The sequence below is a fragment of the Chlorocebus sabaeus genome, chromosome 5, assembly GCF_047675955.1.
Source record: "Chlorocebus sabaeus isolate Y175 chromosome 5, mChlSab1.0.hap1, whole genome shotgun sequence".
Taxonomy (NCBI): domain Eukaryota; kingdom Metazoa; phylum Chordata; class Mammalia; order Primates; family Cercopithecidae; genus Chlorocebus; species Chlorocebus sabaeus.
Window position 1 is genome coordinate 10,307,918 of NC_132908.1, and position 11,305 is coordinate 10,319,222.

An 11,305-nucleotide genomic window follows, 5' to 3' on the forward strand; every position below is an offset into this window, starting at 1 on the left:
GTCCCTCCCACTTCAGCAGATCAGAAAGCAGACCATAGCTTTGTGCTATTTTTATAACTAATAGTCATTGATCACTATGGGATGGGCACAGCTGCTGTTATTCTCACAACTGCTTGTCAAACATCATTACTCCCATTTGACAGAGGAAAAAACTGAGGCACAGAGAGGTAGAGAAACCTGACTTTGGTCACACAGCCAGGAAGTGCTAAAGCCAGAATTGAGCCCAGCCCTCTGCAATACACTATGGGTCTTACCTGTGAGGACACAGAAGGTGGAGATGGAAGGGGAGGCTGGACCAAGAAGGAGGCCAGCCGATGTCAAAGCTGGAGCATAGGTGAGGCTAGCCAGTAGGTCCCATGCTAGCAAGCAGACAAAGACACAAAGGTGGACGAGGCATGACTTGGAAAAAATTAGGGGACTGCTGGGGCATAATGGTACCCGCGAGATGCCACTGCAACCCTCTGCCTTGGCCAGGCTGCACCTTATATTCATCTCATCTCACCAGGAACCAATCCCGGTGATTGTCCTTCCCAGGGCTTCCAGGCAAAGCATATGATTGGCTGTCACCATTTGAAGCCAGCCATGGGAGGAAGGAAGTACTAGCGTCCCTGAGCATAGGTGGTGCTCACAAAACGAGCTAGAAACAGCCTCATTTGTGCTGCCGTCTCCCGTGTTCGTTCTCTCCACCTCCTGTCTGGTCCCTCCAACTTCCCGCATCTGTCGGCTACCTCCCCAGCTCTGGACCTTGGCTCCACCTTCCTGATTCCAGCAGCCCCTCTCCCATTTGGCACAGTGTTCCCATGAACTGATAACCAGTGACACAGTCCCCCTGACCAGCCCACCTTTTGGCGTGGCTCTCAGAGTTTCCCATGTCTGAGCTCCCAGGGAGCCCTCATGCTGGGTCCGTTCAGTCACATACGTACTATGATGAGACCTGAGCCCACGTGACACTGGAAGGGCTATTGAGTCCTCCTGGTGCTAAGGTGGGCATCAGGTAGAGACCTACCTATGCATGCATATGACCCTGAGCCTTTTCCTGAGAGCTACAGCCTGAGATAGCTGGAAACCCATAGATAGCAGAGCCTCTGCAAGCCACATTCACACCAAGCCCAGGACCTACAGGAACATAGTCTTAAACAGAACAGAGGGCCGGGTGCGGTGGCTCAGGCCTGTAATCCCAACACTTTGGCAGGCCGAGGCTGGTGGACCTTGGAGTTCGAGACCAGCCTGGCCAACATGGTGAAACCTCGTCTCTACTAAAAATACAAAAATTAGCCGGGCGTGGTGGTGCACTTCCGTAATCCCAGCTACTTGGGAGGCTGAGGCAGGAGAATCACTTGAACCCAGGAGGCAGAGGTGGCAGTGAGCCGAGATCGTGCCACTGCACTCCACCCTGGGCAACAGAGGGAGACTCTGTCTCGAAAGCAAAACAAAACAAAAACAGATCAGGGATGGCATTTAGGGGTGTGGATGCCCTGAAGAACCACCCTGTTCACCAAGCCACGGAGAGTAGGCACAGCCCAGGTTCTATACACCCAAATTCTTCCTCCCTTCTGGAATCTTGTAGTTTATAAGAAGGCAATTGGCCTCTTCAGACAACACTCTGTGAGTTCAGGACTCAGGCAGATCTGAAGAATTCTGGAGGTCTTCTACCTCCTCAAACCCTCCCCTCCGTTCCTCAGTGGTGCCTGGAATTCCTTTAAAACAAGCTTTCTCAGCCTCAGCATTACTGACATTCAGGCCCAATCATTCTTTGCTGTGGGGGGCTGTCCTGTGCCATGTAGGAAGTTTAGCAGTATCCCTGGCCTCTATCCAGCAGATGCCAGCAGCACCCCCTCACCCAACTATAGCAACCAAAAATGCCTCCGAACATTTCAAATGTCCTCTGGGGAACACAACTGCCTTCAGCTGACAACCACTGCACTGAAGAATTACTCAGGCCGCAACTTCCAAGAAAACGCAAACTGCAGAGAGAGGGGAGCGCCTGCACAGGAATGGACAGTGGCCGTTGATTACTGAGTGTCTGCAAGGGCGGCTCATCTTATGAAGCCAGGGACGGGGTGTTGTTCTGAAGTCAATACAAGGCATGAAAATTGCGTCTGGTCAAAAGTGCCCTTGAAACCTGGTCATCCCTCCATCAGGACATACGGCTGTTTCCTTAGTTGAATACTGATGTGGGTGTGTTTTCCTAAAACATGGCAGTCACTTTCAAGGCACAATTGCCCATATGAACTATCTACACTGGTGCAGGGGTAACTATTCTGCCAGCGATTTCGATGAAATGAACTAAACTTCATTCAGTCTAACGCTGGCTCCTTACTTTTTTCTTTTTTCTTTGAGACAGGGTCTCGCTCTGTTGCACAGGCTGGAGTGTAGTGGCACAACCACAGCTCACCGAAGCTTCGGCCTCCTGGGCTCAAGTGATCCTCCCACCTCAGCCTACCAAGTAGCTGGGACTACAGGCGCATGCCACCATGCCCAGCTAATTTTTATGTTTTTTGTAGAGACAAGATCTTACTATGTTGCCCAGGCTGGTCTCAAACTCCTGGCTCAAGCTATTCTCCCACCTCAGCCTCCAAAAGGGCTGGGATTACAGGCATGAGCCACCATGTCCAGCTTCCTTCCTTACATATCTTAACGGTCTCTCCCGTACACAGTGAACTGTGACCTAACTGGATGTGTGAACAGCCTGGAACCGACTCCTGTACCAATCACAGAATTTTAGCCAATCGCAGGCAGCCAACTGTTCAAATCCTGTTCAAATAAGGCAAACAAACAATAAGCAGAAACCAATCTGGCTGTTTCTGCACCCGACTTCCGCCTTCTGTGCCTCACTTTCCTTTTTCTGTCTGGAAATATCATCCGACCACGTGGCAGCTTTGGGGCTGCTCTGAATCTATTCTGGTGCATGGGGCTGCCCGATTCACAAATCGTTCTTTGTTCAATTAAATTCTGTTAAATTTAATCTGCCTTAAGCTTTTCTTTTAACGCTCCCAAATTTCAGGTACTGGGCAGCATTGTCATCACATTTCCCATATCCACATACCATCTACATAATCACTTAATATTTTTCTTCAAATCAGCCTGTTTCAGCCTTTAATATATGTATTTGAAACGAAATCTTTAAATTATTTCCACAAGTGGAAAGCTACTGTTGTTTTCCACTAATAGAGGGTACTATAACAATAGGGAAAATGGGAAAAATAAGTTAATAATTCTTTTTTTTTTTTTTTTTTTGAGATGGAGACTCACTCTGTCACCACGGCTGGAGTGCAGTGGCATGATCTCGGCTCACTGCAACCTCCGCCTCCCAGGTTCAAGTCATTCTCTTGCCTCAGCCTCCCGACTAGCTGGAACTACAGGCATGCGCCACCACGCCCAGCTAATTTTTGTATTTTTAGTAGAGATGGGGTTTCACCATGTTAGCCAGGCTTATCTGGAACTTCTGACCTCAAGTAATCTGCCTGCCTCGGCTTCCCAAAGTGCTGGGATTACAGATGTGAGCCACCACACCTAGCTGGAAAAAGAAGTTAATAATTTTATCTAGGTTCTATTGCTTTCCAAAGCTTCTAAGCCTGAGGCCTGATGCCTTTGCTAGAAAGGTAGATGGGCAAAGGAAGGACAGGTGTTAAAGAGAAGTCGGCATCATGATGAGTCTTGCTCTGTGACACCATCAGAAAAGACAGAGACTTTCTCCCCGGGATGCAGTGGTGTTTTATGAGTAGGGTAGCACAGGGCCAGACTGCCAGCTCCACTTCCCCAGGGCTGGGCCAGTTTTAGAAACCAGCCGTCAGTAGCTTGGCTGCAGGCTCCGCCGCTGGAAGGAATCGGCTGCAAAGCACAAAAGCATTTCCCAGTGCACAATGGGTTCCAGACCTCCTTGGACAAACAGAGGGATTGGCAGTAGGCACGCAGGGCCTCAGATCACCAGCAGGGGCCCTCATCCCTCAGACGCCAGACCTTCCTGCCCAGGCCTTCCTGGGAAGGGGTGGTTTTGCTGATGCTAATAATGGCTGCTTGGGAGTCAAAACCCCAAAGAAACTTCAGAATGAAACCAAAGCTCTTCAAGGTTAAAATTCATAGCGCTTCTCTGTTCTGTTCAAACTCTTCCTATGCCTGGATGTTCTGTTTATCTGCCTCTCTGAATTTCCTCTGATATATAAAGCAGAGTGCACAAATACAGGGATACAGGATCAAGCAAATAACGCAAATGACGGAAGTGTGCTGTAATAGGGAGTGCTGGGGCCTGAGGCTAATTGGAGCACCTGACCCCAAAGAGAGGCAGCAGCCACTCAACCCTTACCCAGTGTTCCTTGTAGAAACATGGGCTCTGAATTGCCAGAGCTACTAATTTTTCAAGAGATACTGGAAATCTCAAAAATTTTTATGTGAAATCCCCATTTTATACCAAATATTTTTTGAACTCTGTGAGAGTGCATACAAATATGTGTACATGAGGGTTCACAGCAGCTCTATTTGTAACAGCCCCAAATGGAAACAACCCAAATGTTTATCAACAGGTGAGGCCACGTGCGGTGGCTCACACCTGCAATCCCAGCACTTTGAGAGGCTGAGGCTGGTGGATCACCTGAAGATCAGCCTGGCCAACATGGCGAAACCCCATCTCTACTAAATATACAAAAAAATTAGCTGGGCAAGGTGGTGCACACCTGCAATCCCAGCTACTCAGAAGGCTAAGGCAGGAGAAATGCTTGAACCTGGCAGGCGGAGGTTGCAGGGAGCCTAGATCGCGCCACTGCACTCCAGCCTGGGCAACAAAAAGGAACCCTGTCTCCAAAAAAATTATAAAAGGGAGATCGGCAGGTGTTAAAAGAGGTAAGGAAGGCATTCTAGCACCTTTAAGATGGTCAGAAGCAATAATAATCTTCTCGTTGTATGATTCAATGATATTAATGCTACATCCATGTAACACATCTAATATTTCACCTGCCAGGATCTAGTTCACACGTCAGAATAGGCACTTTCTCCATAGAAGGATCCCTGACCCCACACATCCTACCCCCAAAAGCCATATTTGTGCATCTTTTCCCCGCACACATTAAGAGATCCCCCACTCAAATGCACATTCACGTGGGTAATTGCATGTAAGTGAGGGTTGTTTTTCTGGAAGTTTCCAGGGCCCTGCGTCTCAGAGGAATCAGCACTCAAAGGCAGCAACCCACTCTATGGCCACCAACTGCTTTAGTCCAGAGAAGTCACCAGCTCCTCTGCTAGCAGTGGTCAGTATGATACAGTGATGCCTGGAGCCTCAAAGTGCAAGGATGAGGCCCCAGGGCAAGTTAGGAGGCTTGGGGTATGGCCGAGGTGACAGAACTCTAGGATCCCAGTGAACAGATGAGGCTGTCTGCACAGCCCCAAACCACTGTCTGCATGTGGAGCCATGTAGATCTGGCCTTACAAGGTGGATTCCTATGACCGCTTGGGAAATAGCTGCCTTGCAGCACAGGTACGGATGGGCACTTGGAATTTTCCAGAAATGCCTTTTGCCAAGGAGAATCAGGCTGAGCTCGACTAATAACAGTTACATTTTTAAAGAGAGCATTTCAGGTCAGGTACGGTGGCTCAAGCCTGTAATCCCAGCACTTTGGGAGGCCAAGGCGGGTGGATCACCTGGGATCAGGAGATTGAGACCAGCCTGGTCAACATGGTGAAACCTCGTCTCTACTAAAAATACAAAAATTAGCTGGGCATGGTGGCGGGCACCCAGCTACTCAGGAGGCTGAGGCGGGAGAATTGCTTGAACCCGGAAAGCAGAGGTTGCAGTAAGCCAAGATCTTGTCACCGCACTCCAGCCTGCGCAACGGAGTGAGACTCCGTCTCAAAAAAAGAAGAGAGCATTTCAAATCCTCCAGCCAAAGTAAACTGTCGAAAGGTGAAATGGTTGCTATATATTTATCTTCACTGAGACACATTCCTGTATTATTTTAGAAAAACACCATGTGAAATTCACCAACCAGAAGACAAATCCTTGCTCAGGAAAATGTCAATAGTGTAGGGTTGGAGTTTGGTGCATTTCAGACGGGTGCTAGCTTATTTGCAGAACAGCTGGTGATTAAATTATGACTATTAATAAAAATCCATGAGGTTGCAAAAACCCTCTGGTCTGCAGTGATGAGGTTGTTAGTAACAATTCAAAACTTCCCTGGAGGAATTTTTATTTTTATTTATTTATTTCAACTTATTTTAATTTTAATTTTTAGAGACAACATCTTGCTCTGTCACCCAGGCTGGAGTGCAGTGCTGCGATCATAGCTCACTACAGCATCAAACTCCTGGACTCAAGGGATCCTCACTAGAGGAATTTTGAAAGGGAAAAGGTTTTGCTCTCTCCACCTCCACTCAAAAGATCCTTTCTCTCTCCATCAATAATTGAATTAATACTTACAGTTACCTTTTACTGACTGTTGATCATTTGTCAAGCACTGTTTTAAGAGCTCCAGAGATTAATTCATTAATACAGTAATGTTACCATGTAGAAATTCTTATCCCTGCTTCACAGGTGAGAAACCAGGCACCAAGAGCCAACCAAAAGAGCCTTCCCAAGTCATCCCCAGACCACAAACTTCAGGCAATGAAACATGACAATGAACTACATTTGATCCACCGTATGAGATGCCTCATTAAAAGAAAATGCACAAGAGCCAAAAGACGGACACCACCAAGTGTCCATAAATGGATGAATGGGGCCGGGCGCGGTGGCTCAAGCCTGTAATCCCAGCACTTTGGGAGGCCGAGACGGGCGGATCACGAGGTCAGGAGATCGAGACCATCCTGGCTAACCCGGTGAAACCCCGTCTCTACTAAAAAAAAAAATACAGAAAACTAGCCGGGCGAGGTGGCGGCGCCTGTAGTCCCAGCTACTCGGGAGGCTGAGGCAGGAGAATGGCGTGAACCCGGGAGGCGGAGCTTGCAGTGAGCAGAGATCCGGCCACTGCACTCCAGCCTGGGCGACAGAGCGAGACTCCGTCTCAAAAAAAAAAAAAAAAAGAAAATGGATGAATGGATAAAGAAAATGTGGCATAGATAACGGAATATTATTCTGACTTGAAAAGGAAGGAAATTGTGACACATGCTACGACACGGATGAGCCTTGAAGACATTATGTCAAGTGAACTTAACCAGTCACAGAAGGACAACTACTGTATAATCCCACTTATATGAGGTCCATAGAGGAGTCAAATTCTCAGAGACAGAAAGTAGAAGGGAGGTTACTTGTATTCATGTGTTCTCATGTTGCTAATAAAGACATACCCAAGACTGGGATATTTATAAAGAAAAAAAGATTTAATGGACTCGCGGTTCGACATGGCTAGGAAGGGCCTCACGATCATGATGGAAGGCAGGGGAGGAGCAAAGGCACGTCTAACACGGCAGCAGGCAAAAGAGAACGTGCAGGGGAACTCCCTTTTACAGAACCACCAGGTCTCACGAGACTTATCTGCTATCACAAGAACCGCATGGGAAAAACCTGACCCCATGATTCAATTACCTCCCACCGGGTCCCTTCCACTGACACATGGGGTTTATGGGAGCTACAATTCAAGATGAGATTTGGGTGGAAACACAACCAAACCATATCACCATGGAGATGGGGGAAGATGGAGATGCGGAGGGAGTGTTTAAAGGGTGCAGAGTTTCAGTTTGGGAAGATGGAAGGTTCTGGAGATGGATGGTGGTGATGGATGCACAATGTGTGAATGTACTTAATACCACAGAACTGTACACTTAAGAGTGGTTAAAATGCTAAGTTTTATGTTATGCGTATTTTACCATGAAAAATGGATTTTTGCATGAAAAAAGAAAAAGAGACATTAAAAGCATTCATTCATGCATGCTTCATTCTTTAAAAAAAAAAAAAACCTCAATAAAAAACTCAACATTGTAGGCTGGACATGGTGGCTCACACCTGTAATTCCAGCACTTTGGGAGGCAGAGGCAGGCGGATCACTTGAGACCAGGGGACTTGAGCCTGGAAGTTTAAGACTAGCCTGGGCAATATGGCAAAACCCCATCTCTACAAAAAATACAAAAATTAGCTGGGGTGTGGTGGGGGTACGGGGTGCCTGTAATCCCAGCTACTCAGGAGGCTGAGGCAGGAGAATCGCTTGAACCAGGGAGGCAAAGGTTGCAGTGAGCTGACATTGAGTCACTGCACTCCAGCCTGGGCTACAGAGTGAGACTGTCTCAAAAAGCCACCTCAACATTGTAGATTCCTTCCATTCATTGCACAAAGATGTGAGCAGTACCAGGCAGTTACTAAGCAGTAGGGGGACAAGGTTAAATCAGGAGCAGTGCTCTGAAGACATATTGGAAAGTAAATAAACTAGTACAGTAAGATCACAGCCACTAGCACAGACATGGTGCCTACTATGTGCCCTCACTCCTTCAGGTGTTATACCTGCATTAACTCAAATAATCCTCACGGCAGTCATTTTGGGTTTTGCTTTTTTTTTTTTTTTTTTTTTTTGGAGACAAGGTCTTGCTCTGTCGTCCAGGTTGGATGGAGTGCAGTGGTGCAATCACAACTCACTGCAGCCTCCACCTCCCAGGCTCAAGTGATCCTCCTTGCCTTAGCCTCCTGTGACAGTCATTCTTATCCTCATTCTACAAACAAGGAGACTGAGGCTCAGAGAAGTTAAGAAAGTTGTCCAAGGTTATAGAGGATTCATCACACCCATGCAATGTGGCTCAGGGTCAGTGGTTCTAGCCAAAAGGTATGAGATGGAAGAAGCAATGAAAAACACAGTCTCAGAACACAGTGGCCACCCAGAGATGGTGAGTGCAAATAGGCCACGGAGTTTAGGAAGGATTCCTGGAGGAAGAGGCTTTTGAGCTAAGTTCCAGAGCAGGGGCTGTCAAAACCACAACCTGTGGACCAAATCCGGCCCACTGCCTAGTTCTGTGAAGTTTTATTGGAACACAGCCACGCTCATTTGTGTACAGATTGTCCATAGCTGCTTTTGCAGTATAGGGGCAGAAACCATATGGCCTGCAAAGCTGAACACAGTTATCATCTAACCCTTGACAGAAGAAGTTTGCCAACCCTGTTCTAGAGAATTAATAGGAAAATAGTTCATGAAAGATAAAGGGAAGGTGCACAGGCCAACTCGATGCCAACTTTGCCTTCTCCAGATATCTTACCCTCTTCCAGTCCTTCTTCCACTTGATGTCACCACCACAGCACAGGCAGCCTTCCCCACTCCCTGGGCCCCTTCCAGAGCCTCCTAACCACTCCATCCATTCCTTTTTTTTTTTTTTTTTTTTTTTTGAGACAGAGTCTCACTCTGTCACCCAGGCTGGAGTGCAGTGGCAAGATCTCAGCTCAATGCAACCTCTGCCTCCTGGGTTCAAATGATTCTCCTGCCTCAGCCTCCCGAGTAGCTGGAATTACAGGTGCCTGCCACTACACCCAGCTGATTTTTTGTATTTTTAGTAGAGATGGGGTTTCACTATGTTGGCCAGACTGGTCTCTAACTCCTGACCTCAAGTGATCCTCCTGCCTCTGCCTTCCAAAGTGCTGGGATTACAGGTGTGAACCACCACGCCCGGCCCCTGCATCCATTCTCAACTGCTGCATCCCTTCTGCCACCCAGGCAGAAAAGAAATCAACAAAAGGACAAGCTTGGACCCAAACACTATCCGCTTAAAACCTTCAAAGGCTCCCCATTGTTCTTAGGTGAGAATCCAAACCCTTCACCAGGCCTACCCAGACCTGCCTGCCCCTTCCTCCAGCTTCATCCTGGACGCATCCTTTGCCTTGCTGCTCTCTCTGGAATCCTCTTCCCACAAACTTTTGGCCACTCAACTCCCTGTTCATCTGTTCTGGGTGGCAATGTCCCTGCTTCTCTGCTCTACCCAGTGTAGGTCCCATGAGAATCTCTGGCTCACCCACCCTTGCTTCCTCCCTATAAAAATGTTGGAATGATTTCATGGAAACTCCTGTTTCGAGGCCAGGCACGGTGGCTCACTCCCATAATCCTAACACTTTGACAGGCTGAAGTGGGAGGACTGCTTGAGCCCAGGAGTTTGAGACCAGCCTGAGCAGCATAGCGAAACGCTGTCTCTAAAAAAACTAAAAAACTTAGCCAGGTGTGGTCACACGCACATGTAGTCTCAGCTGCTTGGGAGGCTGAGGTGGGAGGATCGCTTGAGTCCAGGAGTTCAAGGCTGCAGTGAGCAATGATTGTGCCACTTCACTCCAGCCTGGGCAACAGAGCAAGATCATCTCAGAAAAAAAAAAAAAAAAGAGAGAGAAGAAAAGAAAAATAAACTTTATTTATTTTTTGTCTCTTCTGGAGTACCAGACTACAGGGTGGCAGATGTAGGTGGGCTGAAGCTACCACTGTAATTTCCATCAAGCCCTGCCTGCAGCCCATGAATCCCCCCAAAGATACAGACACAAGAAAAAAGAGCACAGTTTTTTTTTGTTTTGTTTTGTTTTTGTTTCTTTTTGAGACAGGGTATCACTCTGTCGCCGAGGATGGAGTGCAGTGGTGTGATCTTGGCTCACTGCAACCTCTGCCTCCCAAGTTCAAGCGATTCTCCCACCTCAGCCTCCCCAAGTAGCTGAGATTACAGGCATGCACCACCACACCTGGCTAATTTTTTGTATTTTTAGTACAGACAGGATTTCACCATGTTGGCCAGGCTGGTCTCAAATTCCTGGCCTCAAGTTATCTGCCCACCTCAGCTTCCCAAAGTGCTGAGATTACAGGCGTGAGCCACTGTGCTTGGCCTTAAAAAGGCGTACTGTTCTGCAAATACAAATTCAAGGCAAGTTCCCTCTGACCTGACTATCATCCAAGTTCTTTCTGTGTATATAAATTTCACAGCCACCACTGTTCTTCCAGGAGAATGTCAAATCCCCAGAGGCCAGGGCCCATGTTTATACGGCTCCTCATTTTATTCCTAGTGCCTAGTGCAGCATCTGGCACCCAGTGGGAATCTAAATTTGCATTGAGCAGGGAGTATAGATTCCATCCAAAGAGGACTCCAAGAGCCAACCCAGAGGTGTGAAACAACATGACGCAAAATGCCTAAAGGGCAAGGTGGTGTGGGCATAGCGGGCTGACGACAGAATCGGGCAGTGCTGCAGACTCCTCAGATCCAAAAAGCACCCCATCCCTCAGCAGGAAATCCCTTTAGACTGTTAGGGTTCTGTTGAGGCCTTTGGAAGTCAAAGGTTACACTTCCAAAGATGCTGCTGTGGGCGGAGAAGATGTGTTGGAGTGACAGAGACAATGCGCTGCCAGGCTCCGTTCCAGTGAGCAAGAGAGGATGGACC